We start from the raw sequence: 16768 nt of genomic DNA on the forward strand, positions 1-16768 counted from the left end.
GGGAGGAGGAGGAGGATCTGCGGAGAGGCGGGAGGCGAGCGCACAGGAGGAGCCGGGAGACCAAGACAGCAGCGGGGAGGGGCCGGGCCGTGGGCGGGGCGGGCCGTGGGAGGGGCTTATGGAGGCTTGAGGGCACTCCGGAGGGAGCCGAGGCGAGAAAGGCCGCGACTTGCCCCGCCCCCAGGCTCCGCCCCCGGCGCGACGCGGACCGCCCCTCCTCGCCAGCTTGCTTCCTGGCGGCGCCTCGCGCGGAGGAAGACCTGGCGGTGCAAGGCTGCAGCTCTGCCGGCTATTGCTCTGAATACAAAAGAGCCTTTCTCACGCCCCTGCGCCCTTCCCGGCCCGGGACCCCCGGACGGAAGGGGCTGGCTCGTTGGACGCTGGAGACGACAGCTGTCGGGGCCACACCACCATTTCTGTGGTTCTTGCAGAGAAGTGTGGTTCCAAGTATTTATTTTAAAGGACATTTTAATAATGATTATAACGATGACTTTTGTCCCCTCTTCCAATTTAAGAGAAAAAACAAACAGGGATGAAGGCGTTTGAAGCCCCGGCAAGTGCCCAAGAAAGCTAACCTGTCCAGGGCCGGGTCTTCCCGGGCCCTCTCATACTTCAAAGGCGTTAATTAAGCAAGCTCTGGGCCTCCAGCTTTGTGGCTTCGTTTTCCGACTCAGCTAAAGGATGAGAATGGCCTTCCCAGACTGTAAACGGAGTATTGATCAGCTTCTGAGTCTTCAGATGAGCTAGTCTTGCTTGTAGAATTACATGGTTCCCGAAGCTGGAAAAAAGAAATGGCCTGGTTGTCAGCACTCGCCCAAACGCTAAGGTTACTTTTTTGAACAGAATTGGGAATTAAATTGCCAAGACGTCGGTAACGAGCAGGAATTGGGATTGTTCCTGCATTTTCTTCCACCTCCTTTAACCTTCCTATTTCATGTATTGTGTCTGTGACAGGAAGCCCAGATCAATAAGCAGGAGAGGAAAAAAAGGCAAGAACTCTTGGAATCAATAACCGAACCGTTCACTGCTTCTCTACTGCCCCTTAATCATCCTTTAGCGGTAAGATTTTTTTCCCCCTGTCTTCCCTACCATCCCTTTAGTCCAGACATTCCTGGGCGTGGATGTCTCTGCTTTCCAGTGTTACATCATGAACTTCTTGAAGACAGGACCCAGAAATATAAATATGCAGAAGATGGTTACCAAAAGCATTAGACACCAAGCAAATACTTTTTAAAGTGAGAATACTGTTAATGATGGTTGAAATTTTCATTCAGTCCTTACTCATTGCTGAAAATCTCATTCAGTCCCTACTTGCTGCTGATGCAGGAATGTGTACATCTTACATCTCAGTGCTTGTTCCCATTCCCCCAAATATAATGCCTAGTTTTTTTCAAATTAAGATTTTTGCCTTGGCCTATAAATTACAAGTTGTGATTTATTCTTTACTCAGAACTCTAGGCCCAGGGCTTCCCAAACAAGCACCCCGTATTAATTGTGTGGGGTGTGCCTGTGTGTGTGTGTGTGTGTGTGTGTGTGTGTGTGTGTGTGTTGTACTTTTAGCCTGTTGCACCATATAAATGAGCAGGATGTAATGTCATTAATTTGTCGGTAATTGTTGACTAAAAAGAAGCTACTGTGAGTATAGAAAATTCACTTTAGGGGAGGGGGTCGGGGAGGCACCTCGAAGAGACAGGCAACTGTTCCCTGGAACAGCTGCGGACACTGGCAGCGGAACTGCTTGGCATCAGTACGACTCTGTGCAGCAAGAGGGATCTATTTATTTAACAATAGTTCATGATTCTCCCGAGCAGCTCCCAGGAGGCCAGCTAGCAGTAAATATACTTTCAGGAAATCAGCTACCCTTCCTAGAAGCAGGCATCAACCCTACAGGGAAGGGAGGTCCCTGGCTGCCTGCATAATACAACATTCAGTGGACTGCCCAGCTTCAAATGCCCCCGAATAACTCCCTCCACTGCCTGCCACAGCCCTGCCCTCCCGTGCTAGGAAGGTTACCTGGTAACTTTCTGGAAGGCCACCATTAAATAGATTAGCTACCTGGGAACTGGAGGTGGGCTGTTTCAACCCTGTCCCATTAGCGAAATTTATCTGTGGTGCCCACAGACTAGGATTTTCCAAAGTGATATGTATATATACTGGTGGTTCTTATGATAATGTTAGATGATAGTTGAGTAACGTTTTTATTTTAACGGTCAGGTTTGGGTTTTTTTTGGCCTTGCCGTGGTGCGGCAAGCGGGATCTTAGTTCCCCCACCAGGGATCGAACCCATGCCCCCTGCAGTGGAAGCTTGGAGTCTTAACCACTGGACCACCAGGGAAGTCCAGGGTTTTTTGTCTAATGCACATAACTAGCATACCAAACCCATGGTATTGTAAATATAATTACTTAGGGTGAGGCCACATTTTTTTAGTCAATTTAAAGAGAAATCTTAAGCAAAAGTAATAGGATAGCAGAAATCGTTGTAACTTTTATATTAAACGAGGTGAAGTCAGTAGGGTGCTTGTAGAAACCAGTTTTTATTCTTTCTTTCTCTAGAAGTCTCTGCCAGAACTCTTAAGATATAAGAAGAATCCCATTTTCATATCCTGTTAAAAATTACGGGGTTTTGAGAATGTCTGAGTAGGCAAGACAAAGCCCCTGCTCTGGAGGGCCACGTCAGGGGGAGCGGGGACAGGAGATGTTGGGTAGCAGAACGGGCACATGAGGAAGCTGAGCCCAGGACCCTGGGCACCCACGGTGGGTCCCCAGAAGGGGAGGACAATCTGAGAACTTATTTTTCACAAGAGGTGGAATCCAGCAAATCCCTGATGTCACTGATGAGAATTTGGACCGTAGGAGAGAAATTCCAGTCCCTAAAAGCCTCTTTGAGGCTTGTTTCCAAAATAACTGTAGAGATCTAAACAAGAAATGTTCATGATGCTTTTGGGAAGACTGCTTGTCAGAATATTCTATTTCTATAGTCTTTTCTATTTATCACATGATTGTAAGTTGTGGATTACCTTCACACCAATTCTAAACACACACACACCTCCACCCTCACGGCTACACTGCAAAATCACTGACACTCCCAGGGATCCACTGTTGGGCGACAAGTGAAAAGCTTCTTACATGCTTCAGGAACTCTCTCCTTAGTCAGCTGTACTTCATCAGGTTCTCAGATGCTGGCTTTTTAATTCTCACATCTGGCATGAAGAGACAGACAGCCAGTGTGTAAGTGCTCGTGGTAGAGTCTATCATAGTATAAATAAATGAACTGTACAGACATTCCTAAACCATTTTTTAATCAATAGTTCATACACACTACCTACCTCACACACACACATACACATGCTACCCTCCCACCCCGACCCCCAGCTTCTGTCACCATCACAGCCTTTTCACAGGTGCACTCTTTTTCAGAGCTGCTGCTAGCAGTGCCTCTATGGGAATCCCCCCACTGTTTACTTCTGCTTCCTACCATCCTTACAGTTAGGAGAGGTATGTGCAATGATGTAACAAAGTGCATGATGGGAGGAAGGAGGCAAAAGGCCTTAAATGACTTCAGACTCTGGAATGGATGAAGATATCAGATAAAGATCATAATTACAATAAAGGCAGAACATGAATGTAAAGTGGTAGTTTGGGATTGGACTTACAGGTTCTTTCATAACTTGGAGGTGCTAGAGGAAAATCCCCAGACAGAATTTGGTGTGCCTGTGAAAAAGAGAGGTAAAAATAAAACCAACCACATTCACAATAGAAACTTAATAAAATTCCTTTTCCACTGTTGTGTTTCCACGGTGTCATCCTCCCCATTCAAAAGGCATTTGATACTGCTGTCAGCAGCCACTATACTAACAGATACTAGCAATAGAATAGAAAGACAAAATTGGAGAAAATATTTATAAAATTGCTATCCTTATATGCAAATAGCTTACACAAGCCAGTAAGAAAAAGCTGAACACCCTGCTAGAAAAATGGGCAAAGGAAGTGAATACAATCACTTCTCGTTGCTCATGGATTCCATATTTGAGAATTTGCCTGCTTGCTAAAATTTATATGTAACCCCAAAGTCAATACTCGCGGCACTTTTTAGATTGTTCAAGGACATGCCCAAAGTGGCAAACAGTTTGAGTCACCTGACATGCACAGTCTCGATGGAGGTCCAACAAGAGCACACTCTTTCTCGTTCCAGCTCTCATACAGTAAACAAAGTGTCCTTTTTGCAGCCAATTTAATGCCACATGTTCTGCATTCTCATGTTTTTTGTTAATGACTTTACTGTTTAAGATGGCCCCCAGGTGCAGTGCTGATGTGCTATCTAGTGTTTCTAAGTGCAGGAAGGCTGTGATGTGCCTTACAGAGAAAATACGTTTGTTAGATAAGCTTTGTTTAGGTATAGGTTATAGTGCTGTAAGTTCAACATTAATGGATCAACGATATATATTAAATAAGGTACTGTTAACCAGAAACACGCATAAAACAAATTTACATACGGTAAAACCGTATGACCAGAGGCTCACAGAAACCTGACCCTCCATTTCCCTTAGGAGCAATAGTAGTTCAGTATTCAGTGATTCAGTGTTAGTGGAGACTTTAGAAAAGATAACTACGTTGAATAATGAGAATTGACTATAAGTCACAAAAGAGCTATGAGTAACTAGTACACAGAAGATGCTCAACCTCACTGATAATCAAAGAAATGAAAGTTAAAAGGAGATTGAAATATCTTTATCAAATTAGAAAACAGCAAAATTATTTTTTAAAGCCAGTGTTAGAGAAAATATCGGAAAACAGGCACTCTTGTGGACTGCTAGTTCATAAGGCTAATTTTCTGGAAGGCAATTTGGCTGTACATCAAAATTTAAAATAAGCATACCTTCTAACCTAAGAATTCTACTTATGGGAAAGGACTCTGAGATGATGATTGTACAGTTATAAAAATTTATATTCAAATTTACTGATCCCAGCATTATTTATAATAGTTACAAATTTTAAAAACCTAAATGCCCAGCAACATGGCATATTTTTAAATTGATACATCCAGTCAATGGAATATTATGTATCCATTAAAATAATGATTGTGTTAACGTTGAAGATGCCCATGAAAACATTAAGTGGTTAAAGCAGATTACAGAGGACTATGGATCCCATCAATGTACTCTAAGTGTATGCCTGTGCGCATCTTTATGTATGCATAAGTATAGAGATAAGTTTCTAAGGAAGTTCACTAAAATGTTAGTGGTGATTATCCCTGGGGAGAGGGGAAGGATTTCAGGTGACTTTTACTTTTGTCTCTATTTCTCTGTATTATTTGAAAGTTTTCAATCAGAGAAAAGCTGTTTTTGTTTTTAACTGTCAGTGTAGTATGTATTGTTATTGTCACACATGGGAAAGAGGAAAAGTTGGTGACTATTAAAGAAAGTACAGTATCATCAGTTCACAATTATAATATTAGTTAACTCTGTTTCTCCATCATCTAGAGGAAAGCTACACACATAATAAGCACTCAGGAATAAATGTTTAATGAATGAATATATTAAACAATAACTCCAACTCCCTCCAGTTTTTTTTAATAAATAATATGCAGTATGCAATCATTTAAGCTCTACATGTAAATGATCACTGAGAAACGTTGCACTTACCACTCCATGCTTGACATCAATGAATTTTTAAAGGAGCTGGTTATATGAGGGAATAGTCCTGCGTGCAAATGAAGAAGGAAAACCTTTTTCAAGGATCAAGCCCAGTGCTAGAATAAAATTTCTTACATTCCCAATTAGGCTATACCAACAAATTGTATACACATCACTTATTTCCCTTTAGAATCTGACCAACAGAAAAGTAAGAGGTAAGACAAAGCTATAAATAAAAGTTAAGTCATAGTAAACATTCTGGAGCTTCTGGGGTGGCTGGGTAAAATTGTTTGCTTTTTATAGTACATACTTCAATATTATTTTTTTTAAAAAAAACCATACTGATAATAGCTAAGAAGACATTGAAATTGAGTCTATAAAAAAAAGTGTTATCAGAATAATTCAGTTTTATATGTCCTTTGGCTTTCTCTATGAGATTTTCCTGAAGTAAGTCTAAACTAGGGACTGTGTTTCAGTCTTTATTAATTTTCTTAAATTTTAATTCAGCTACAAAATAATTCTTTGTGTCCCCTCTCCCCCATAAAAAAGAAAAGTTAACCTTTCAAATGCTCTACACTTTTAAAGATTTTAATTTTTTAGAGCAGTCTTAGGTTCACAGCAAAATTGAGAGAAAGATACATAGAGTTCCCATATACCACCTGCACCCACATATGCATAGCCTCTCCATTATCAACATTCCCCCACCAGAGTGTTAATCATTGTTACAATTGGCACACCTACATTGTAACATCATAATCACCTAAAGTCCACAGTTTCCATTACAGTTCCCTGTTAATGTTGTACATTCTATAGGTTTGGACAAATCTATAATGGCATGCACCCATCATTATAGTATCATACAGAATATTTTCACTGACCTAAAAATCCTCTGTGCTCTGCCTATCTATCCCTCCCTATACAAATTTTAGAATCACTTTGTTGATACCCACAAAATAACTTGCTGGGATTTTGATTGGGTTTGCACTGAATCTAATTTCAAATTCTACTTGTTCGTTGCTGGTATATAGGAAAGCAATCAACTTTTGTGTATTAACCTTGTATTTTGCAACTTTTCTATAATCACTTGTTACTTCCAGGACTTTTTTTGTCAATTCTTTTGGATTTCCTGCCTAGAAGATTATGTCATATGTGAACAAACACAGTTTTATTTCTTCCTTCTCAATCTCTATACCTTTTATTTCCTTTTTTTGTCTTATTGCATTAGCTGGTACTTTCAGTATTATGTTGAAAGGAGTGGTGAGAGGAGAATCCCTGCCTTGTACCTGATCTTAGTGGGAAAGCTTTGAGTTTGTCATTAAATATGATGTTACCTATAGGTTTCTTTTGTAGATTTTCTTTATCAAGTTAAGGAAGTTCTCGTCTTTCCCTAGTTTACTGAGACTTTTCCTAGTTTACTATCATGAATGGGTGTTGAATTTTGTTAAATGCTTTTTCTGCATCTATTGATATGATCGTGTAGGATGTTTTTTGTTTTCGTTTTTTGCTTATTGATGTGATGGATACATTAATTGATTTGTGAATGTTGAACCAGCCTTGCATACCTGGAATAAATACCTCTTGGTTATGGTTATAATTCTTTTTATACATTGTTGGGTTTATTTGCTAATATTTAGTTGAGGATTTTTGCATCTGTGTTCACGAGATATGTTTATCTGTATATCTCTTGTAATGTCCTTGTCTGGCTTTGGTATTAGGGTAATGCTTGCCTCATAGAATGAATTAGGAAGTATTCCTTCACCTCTTAATCTCTGAAAGAGATTGTAGAGAATTAGTATAATTTCTTCCTTAAGTGTTTGGTAAAATTAACTGGTGAACCCATCTGGGCCTATTGCTTTCTGCTTGGGAATGTTATTAATTACTAATTCAATTTCTTTAATAGATATAGGCCTATTCAGATTGTGTATTTTTTTCTTGTGTGAGTTTTGGCAGCTTGTATCTTCAAGAAATTGGTCCATTTCATCTTGGTTATCAAATTTGTCAGCATAGAATTGGTCATAGTATTCCTTTAGTATCTTTTTTTTTTTTTTTTGCTGTATGCGGGCCTCTCACTGTTGTGGCCTCTCCCATTGCGGAGCACAGGCTCCGGACACGCAGGCTCAGCGGCCATGGCTCACGGGCCCAGCCGCTCCGTGGCACGTTGGATCTTCCCAGACCGGGGCACGAACCCGTGTCCCCTGCGGCGGCAGGCGGACTCTCAACCACTGCGCCACCAGGGAAGCCCTTTAGTATCCTTTTAATGTCCATGGGCTCTGTAGTGATTTCCCTTCTTTCATTTATTTCTGATAGTAATTTATGTCCTTTCTTTATTTTTTTCTTAGTTAGCCCAGCTAGAGGATTATTGATTTTCTTGATCTTTTCAAAGAAACAGCTTTTTGTTTCCTTTATTTTGTCTCTTGATTTCCTGTTTTCAATTTCATTGATTTCTACTCTACTACGTATTGTTTCTTTCCTGTTGCTTACTATGAATTTAATTTGCTCTTCCTTTACTAGATTCCTAAGGTGGAAACTAAATTGATTTTAGATCTTTGTTCTTTTCTAATATATGCATTCAATGCTATAAATTTCCCTCGAAACACTGCTTTTACTGCATTCCACCAATTGTGATAAGTTGTGTTTTCATTTTCGTTTAGTTCAAAATATTTTAAAATTTCTCTTGACCTTTCTTCTTTGACCCATGTGTTATTTAGAAATGTATTGTTTAATCTCCATGTATTTGGGGATTTTCCAGTTATCTTTCTGCTATTGATTTCTAATTTAATTCTACTGTGGTCTGAAAGCAGACATTCTATGATTGCTATTCTTTTAAATTTGTTAAGGTGTATTTTTTGACCCAGAATGTGGTCTATCTTGGTGAACGTTCCATGTGAGCTTGAGAAGAATGTATTTTCTGCTGCTGTTGGATGAAGTTATTTAATAGATGTTGATTATATCCAATTGATTGATATGTTGTTGAGTTCAACTATGTCCTTACTCATTTTCCTCCTTCTAGATCTGTCCATTTCTGATAGAGAGGTGTTGAAATCTCCAACTATGATAGTGGATTCATCTATTTCTCCTTCCTATCAATTTTCACCTCACGTAGTTTGATACTCTGTTGTTAGGTACATACATGTTAAGGATTATTATGTCTTCTTGGAGAATTGACCCCTTTATCATTATTATTATTTAATGCCCTTCTTTATCCCTGATAATTTTCCTTGTTTCAGAGTCTGCTGTGTCTGAAATTAATAGAGCTATTCTTCCTTTATGTTTCATTGGTATTAGCATAGTATATTTTTCTCCATCTATTTACTTTTTTTATAGCAATTATTATGATTTGAAGTGTTTTTTTAAATTTTTCATACTACCAAGCATCTCAAAACTTTCTCAGTTACTTAGTTTGCATTGTAAGCATTTATTTTCTATTTTTGTAAGCATTTATTTTCATTTAACTTTGTATGGTATTTCTAAAACTTACATATGATGAAAATCAAGTAATCCATCCACTTTCAATCTATACGTGTCTTTATATTTAAATGGGGTTTCTTGTAGATAGCATATAATTGGGTCTTGTTTTTTGATCTACTGATAACCTCTTGTCTTTCAATTAGTATATTTAGACCATTGATGTTCAAAATGACTATTGATACAGTTGGATTAACATCTACCGTATTTGTTTTGTTTTCTACTTGTTGCCCTTATTCCTATTTTTGTCTTCCACTTTTTCTGCCTTCTGTCATTTTAAATGAGCATTTTATATGATTGTATTTTGCTCCTTTCTTAGTATAATAATTCTACTTCTTTTTTTTTACTTTTATAGTAGTTGCCCTAGAGTTTTCAATATACATTTACAGCTAATCCAAGTGTAGTTTCAAATAACACTATAGCACTTCATGAGTATACCTTATAATAATAAAATACTCCTATTTCCTCCCTCCTGTTTCCTGTATTATTTTTGTCATTCACCTCACTTATATATAAGCATAGGTATATAAGTATATACATAAGACATATACATGTACATAAGCATACATAATTGAATACATTGTTATACTATTATCTTTGAACAAACTTATCTGTTAGATCAATTAATAAGAAAAATTCAAGTTTTTATTTTACCTTCACTTACTCCTTCTTCGACGCTTTTCCTTTTTTTAATGCAGATCCAAGTTTCTGACCTATATTATTTCCTTCTCGCTAAAGAACTTAACATTTCTTGCAAGGCAGTTCTACTGGCAAAAAATTCCCTCAGTTTTTGTTTGTCTGAGATAGTATTTCTTTCTCCTTCACTTTTCAAGGATAATTTCACAGGGTATAGAATTTCAGGTTAGTGGGGTCTTTCTGTCAACATTTTAAATATTTCACTCTACTCTCTTCTTGCTTCCATGGTTTCTGAGAAGAAGTTGGATATGATTCTTATCTTGTTTCTTTATACGTAAGGTGTTTTTCCCCTTTGGCTTCTTTCAGGATTTTTTTCTTTAACTTTTACTTTCTGTAGTTTGAAAATGATAAGCCTATGTAGAGTTTGTTTGTTTGTTTTACATTTATCCTTCTTGATGTTCCCTGAGCTTCCTGGATCTGTGGTTTGGTGTCCAACATTAATTTGTGAAAATTCTCATTCATTATTGTTTCATATATTTTTTTCTATTTCTTTTCCTGGTGTGCCCATTACACCTTCTATTGTCCCACAGTCTGTTCTGTCTTTGTTCTCCTTGCCTTTCCGTTTTGGAGGTTTCTATTGAGGTAACCTCAAGCACAGAGAAGTTTTTCCTCAGCTGTGACCAGTTTTCTAATAAGCCCAACAAAAGCATTCTTTCTTTCTGTTATACTGTTTTTGATCTCAGCATTTCTTTTTGGTTCTTTCTTAGGATTTCCACGTAGGCTTATATTGCCCATCTGTTCATGCATACTATCTATTTTATCCATTAGAGCCTTTAGAATATTAACCATAGTTGTTTTAAATTCCTGGTCTGATAATTCCAACATCCTGCCATGTCTGGTTCTGATGCTTGCTCTGTTACATCAAATTGTGTTTTTGCCTTTTAGCATGCCTTGTAATTTTTTCTTGATAGCAGAACATGTTGTACCAGGTAAAAGGAATTGCTGTAAATAGGACCTTAAATAATGTGGTGGTAAGTTGTAGGGGGAGGGGAAGCATTCTATAGTCCTATGATTAGGTCTCAGCCATTTAGTGAGCCTGTGCCTCTGGACTGTGAACTTCACAAGTTTTTCTAAGTTTTTTTCTCCCTGCTTAGGTAGAACAGAATGGCTAAAGTGGACTGGAGTTGGGTATTTCTTTTCCCACACGGAAAGCTTGGGTAAGCTGGAGTTGGGTACTTCCATGCTCCCAGGTCAGTTAGGCTATGATAAACCCTGGCAGATTAGGCTCTGGTTAACTAGCCTCTCATGAGGGTAGACTTTGTTAAGAATAATATAGTGCTCTGGAGTATTTCAAAATGGTTCCTTTTTCCCCTCCCCCTACCAGAAGCACAAGGGGATTTTTCTCTGATATTTACTGTGGGTACCTGGTCAAGTTCCTGGAGGTAAATCTCATAATACTGTAGGGGTTGCCCTATGCCTGGGTCCTTTTAGAATTTTTCACTCTCAGACTTGTCTACATTGAGCCTCCAGCAATTTGTCAGCAATAACTGTTCAGGCATTCCAACCCTGGCACTGGTTCCCATAGTGGCTTCCACTTGTGAGACTCTGCTCTGCTAAGTTGTGACTCTCTGAATTCACCTGTCTGTCTCTTCAGTCTTGGGTGTGGCGGTTTTCCCTGTGTCCTCACCTCTCTTATGGATCTAAGAAGAGTTGTTGATTTTTCAGTCTCTTCAGCTTTTTACCACATTGTGAGGATGGAGTGGACTCTTTCAAGCCCCTTACATGCAGAACTGGAAGCCAGAAGTCAAGGTAAATTTATGCCTGGAACATTCTTCCATGATACACAGCTTATACTCTTAGAATCGGAGGGAACCAAGACTATGCTGAAATTCTAAAGCTATACGTTTTTCTCAAGGTCTGAAGAAGCTCTAGTGTATCTTTTAACAATTTTATTGAGGTTCATCCACATTCCATATTTCGTTCTTTTTATTGGTGGGTAGTTAGTATCCCATTGTATGAATATATCAGATTTTGTTATCCATTCACCAACTGATGAATGTAAGGGTTCTTTCCAATTTTCGCTACTATAGATAATACTGCAGTGAACATTCACGTGCAAATCTTTGTGTAGACATTTGTTTTCACTTCTCTTGAGTGGGTACCTAGGTGTGGAATTGTTAGATCCTATTGTAAATTTATGTTTAACTTTTAAAGAAACTGTCAAGGTGTTTTCCAAGGCAGCTGTGCTACTTTACATTCCCACCAGCGATGAATGAAGGTTCTGGTTTCTCCACATCCTTACCAACATTTGTCTTTGCGATTATAGCCATTGTTATGAGGAAAAAATTATAAGTTATAAATTTCCTATAAGATGGAAAAATTAAATTTGATTAAAAGTAAATAAAAATTGATTTAAAAAGGTAAAGAGGGTCTGGTTTGGCATAAAATGATGGGGCCTGGTCAACAGGGATGAGTCACGGGAGAGGAATAGCATTTGGCGGATCCTCATTATTTGTGCTATTTTATGCTGATAAAGTTTAAAAAACAAGCTATCTTAAGCTAAAGTCAAATAAAGAGTTCAATAATTATTTAGCTGAATTCAAGAAAAACTCACTTTTTCACAGCGGCAGTTAAAGCATGTGGATTAGAAGTTCATCCTGCGTAATTAGCTCTGATTATTCCATTGGCTTGTAAATCCTTAGCTTTTCAAAGCTCTATAAGACTTTTAGAAATCCCATAGGCCTGCCAGAGGCTTTAGGTAGTTTTTTGTCACCCTTCTTTCAAGAATTATATGAGATAATCATTAATCACTAAATTATATTATTTTATAATATAGAAGTTTTATAGAAAGTAATTTTGAGGCGTTTGATGGATTATAGGGGGAAAACAGGCATTAGAATTTGTGCTAGACCACTGCATGAGGGATTTACACATTTATGCTCACCTTGTAGCCAAACTTGGTCATTTTTCTAACTGAGCTAGAAACATCTCTCATTTTCTTCAGTCTGTTTATGGAGAAGAACACCAGCAAGCTCCCATATGTTGGAGTTTGGTCAGCTGATGATTTTTTTCTTTGGAAGTTAACAGTTGACAAACTAGAGCCCACAGTGCAACTTGACCTTGGCAGTTTCAGCTGACCTTTTAATTAAGGACATTTACCATTACCCTAATTTGCTACTGTGTATCCACCTCCCTGCTTCCACTTCCTCCTCCTAGAATTGCAACCAAATTGGGCAATTTTGTTGATGAAACTAACAATGTCAGTAACGGCCAACAAATTCTACCTTACATATTAGGTCCATAAATCTTGCCCCAACCCTGATGGAATGCCACAGGTATTTGGTTTTAAAAGTGAATTATCAAGAAAGCAAGTGTGGGTTTGCGAGCACCGTTCTTTCAGAATCAGAGAAGCTCAAGTTTGGAAATATTCTTGGTCTTCTAATCATGTAGTCCACCCGCTGGGTATCTGTCATTGTACTGCTCTCAGCTGTATTTGTGATTCCGTTTTCTTATCTTAGATTAGGGGATCATATGATCTCCTACCTACCCATCCCTGAGGTCCTTGAAACTTTGAGTTCCTTGAAATGAAGCTTCATGAACACAAAACATAATGTTGGAAAGTGAAGAAAAATAGTTTTTAACCTTTTTGGAGTACTGTGGTTTCAAATTGTACGTACACAAAAGAGGAGAATTTAGATCAAAGATTAACAACACTTAACCAAGAGTCCCTGGACACCCTGGAGGGATCCAAGAGGTACGCATTGTTGGCTTGTAGAAGTGTCTCAATGGATGTTTTTCTGAAGATAGGGCCCAGAGCTTTCATCAGGCTTTTCAAAGTGCCTCAAAAATATAAGGTATTTCAAAGAGAGAATTGCTAACCATTGGGATAGATGACAGAGTGAATCTTTTCCTGACAGATTTTTAAGAATAAGGTATTTAATGGTCTGTATATTAGGTAAAAATTTTTCTATCAGTATTAAGTTTCTTACGTGCGATAATAGTATTACAGTTATGTAAGAGAACATTTTTTTTTTTTTTGCTAAAAGAACATTCTTAATTCCTAGGAGTACATGCTGAAGTATTTAATGATATACTGTTATTATGCCTGTAACTTACTCTCAGTAGTTCAGCAAAGAAGTACTATATACAAGTATCAATAGGGAGAGACTGAGATAAAGCTGTATGTTAACAAATGTGGCAAAATGTTAACAATTGGTGAATCTGGGCAGAGAGTAGGCAAATATTGGTTGTTCAATTCCTTCAACTTTTCTATGAATTAAAAAAAAAAAAAATTAGGACTTCCCTGGTGGTCCAGCTGTTAAGACTCCACGCTCCCAATGAAGGGGGCCCAGTTCGATCCCTGGTCGGGGAACTAGTTCCCACATGCCACAACTAAAGATCCTGCACTCCGCAACTAAGACCTGGCGCAGCCAAATAAATAAATATTTTTTAAAATCTTTAATTGTGTATAATAAGGCATTCACTTATCTGCCTTAATTTCATAATTATAGGCAAGGAAGTGCTAGTATCATATTTTATAGATGGCTAAAACCAGGCAGAAAAAGATTAAGAAAACCAGGCAGCAGCATCCCAAATTACATTGGAGCCATAACCAAGGACAGACCTAAAAACAGTGTCTTCTTCCCATCTTCTCCCCACATAGCTCCAGCCCATCCCGTAGGCAGACCCATGGTTTGTTCACACAAGCCCCTGAAATCACTGTAGTGCCCACTGTCGTGCTATCTTTTAAGTTCACAGGCTAAAGCAATCACAGCCACTGCCTAGTCGATGTTTTGCTTGGACAGCAAAGTACGCACAGTAACAGATGGCATCTTGTGACCTTCTTAATAACAGGCTCAGCTGCCAGTGTTCCCTTGTGTCCAGTCTCTGCAGGGAATTTGGAAACTCTTGCCTTACACTTGAATATTTTCTGACAAACACATTTAACCATTTATTAGACTGTTTCCTGATTTCAAATAGAGGAAAACAAAATTCCGGACTCCTGAAAGGGACGTTGGTATTCCGTGGGTCTGGGGGCCCATCCTGGGATTCTTTGGGGTGTGCTGGCCATCATCCGGCGTATCTGTCATTTTGAGTGTGGTGAGGACCTCAGTCCCAGGCAAAACGCTTCCCAGGCTGCCTGGATTTATGGGTGGCCAATATAAGCTTTTTTCTTTCTGTAGTTTAAAAGAAATGTATGCGCTTCCCACAGCCAGGCATACAAATTAACCAGAAAACAAACTAAATGCCGGCATTAGAAGGTCCCTCTGCTGTGACAGCCCACACCAGGAGTGAAGTCGGGAGCCCCGTAGTGGGTGAGGCTTGTTCTAAGCCACTTTGCTCCCTTCCTTGGGCAGCTGCGCTGTCGAGCTCCACGGTGGGAGTGGGAAGAAGGGGGTGGGGGGTGGCAAGGATTAGGTGAGGCAGTGGCCTGCCTGGCGGCCCTGCTGGTCCTCAGCTGTCCTGCAGGGGCAGCTCGCCTGTGTTAACAATGGAAGGCACACAAGAGTGGCCCTAGGAACAGCCAGGGAGGATATTCATGTCGAAGCCTGAGGAGTCCTCTTCTCCCCCAGCAGAATAGACCTGCAGGGCTTGCACCAGGAGGAATCCAGGAACAAGTCATATCAGTCCCCATCAGGCAACAGGTGTGTGGGGGGGGTGGGATTGGTGGAGAAAGTGCTAGAACATTCTCAGTGTGGGTGGTAGGAGTGCAAAGTGTGGAACCTCAGGGATAAACAACTCAGGTGACAGGCACAAGATGGCGTGAATTCACATGCAGGAGGAGATAGGTAGGAATTAGGTTTCTGTTTGGCAGGGTGGGAGGTTTCATCTGGGGGTTTCTCCTGGTAGCTGAGGCAGAGGAGGGGAGTCTTTCCTCTTGGCCCCAAATTCTGGCCTTTGGAAAAGAGGATGCCTTGGAGAGGGGCGGCCCTCCAGATGCCTCCGCCTGGGAGATGCTGGTTTGGGTGTAGAGAAGCCTGGATGACGAGCTGCGAGTCTCTCCCAGGACAGCTGAGGCAGATTTTGCCTGGTTTGGTGGCCATCTTACCCCTTTACTGTTCCGTCCCGGGGCTGGCCTGTTGCTCCCTCCCCAGGCCGACCAGCACACCTGCAGAAAAAGTCCCTCTCTTCTGGCATGCCCTAACCCATCTGCCCCCACCTTCACTCTGGGGCCCCAGCCTCCAGAAGCCAAAAGCCTTGGAAACGCTCCCAGAACGGCACAAGGGGGCACATCCCTGAGACATTATGGAAACAAGGTGAACAAAGCTTGGAAGCCACAGGACACCCACATCACGAAGAAGAGGAAGGTACTCGCCCTGCCTCGGGCCCTACAGGCACCAGCTCTCCTCCCGCTCTCTTTCCTCTCTCCCGCTCATCCCCGATCGTGTTCACCGTCACGGGTTTACACGACTGCATGTGTATGTTTCAGATTTGGGTTCGCCTGGCTGTGCCTTGTTCAGCCTGTTACAGAGCCTGGGTTCGGGGTGGCGCAGCGTGTACATCTAAAACCACGTACCGAATGCAACAGTGCCGTTTGGAACACTATTTTTCATTCCTTTTTTTTTTTTTTTTTTTTGGCCAAGCCGCGCTTGGCTTATGGGATCCTAGCTCCCCGACCAGGGATTGAACCTGGGCCCTCGACAGTGAAAGCACGGAGTCCTAACCGCTGGATCACCAGGGAATTCCCTCATTCAATTTTTAAAGTATTACAATTTTATGTGCTACTACAGAGGATTTTAAAGCGTGCCATTGGAAACACAAGTTTGTTTTTTTTTAACAACTTTATTGGAGTATAATTGCTTCACAATGGTGTGTTAGTTTCTGCTGTATAACAAAGTGAATCAGTTATACATATGTCCCCATATCTCTTCCCTCTTGCATCTCCCTCTCTCCCACCCTCCCTATCCCACCCCTCTAGGTGGTCACAAAGCACCGAGCTGATCTCCCTGTGCTATGGGGCTGCTTCCCACTAGGTATCTATTTTACATTTGGTAGTGTATATATGTACATGCCACTCTCTCACTTTGTCCCAG

General features: G+C 40.2%; 1 long non-coding RNA gene across 1 annotated transcript in view; it reads left to right on the forward strand.

Annotated features, from left to right (window-relative positions):
• The first annotated feature begins 265 nt into the window (after positions 1–265).
• Positions 266–16768, forward strand: part of LOC116754461 — a 47425-nt gene continuing 30922 nt past the window's right edge. The window contains exons 1-3 of the long non-coding RNA XR_004350057.1: positions 266–826; positions 955–1059; positions 11460–11543. This is a non-coding gene — a long non-coding RNA (uncharacterized LOC116754461). The remainder of the gene's footprint in view (positions 827–954; positions 1060–11459; positions 11544–16768) is intronic.

The sequence above is a fragment of the Phocoena sinus genome, chromosome 5 (assembly GCF_008692025.1).
Source record: "Phocoena sinus isolate mPhoSin1 chromosome 5, mPhoSin1.pri, whole genome shotgun sequence".
Lineage (NCBI taxonomy): Eukaryota > Metazoa > Chordata > Mammalia > Artiodactyla > Phocoenidae > Phocoena > Phocoena sinus.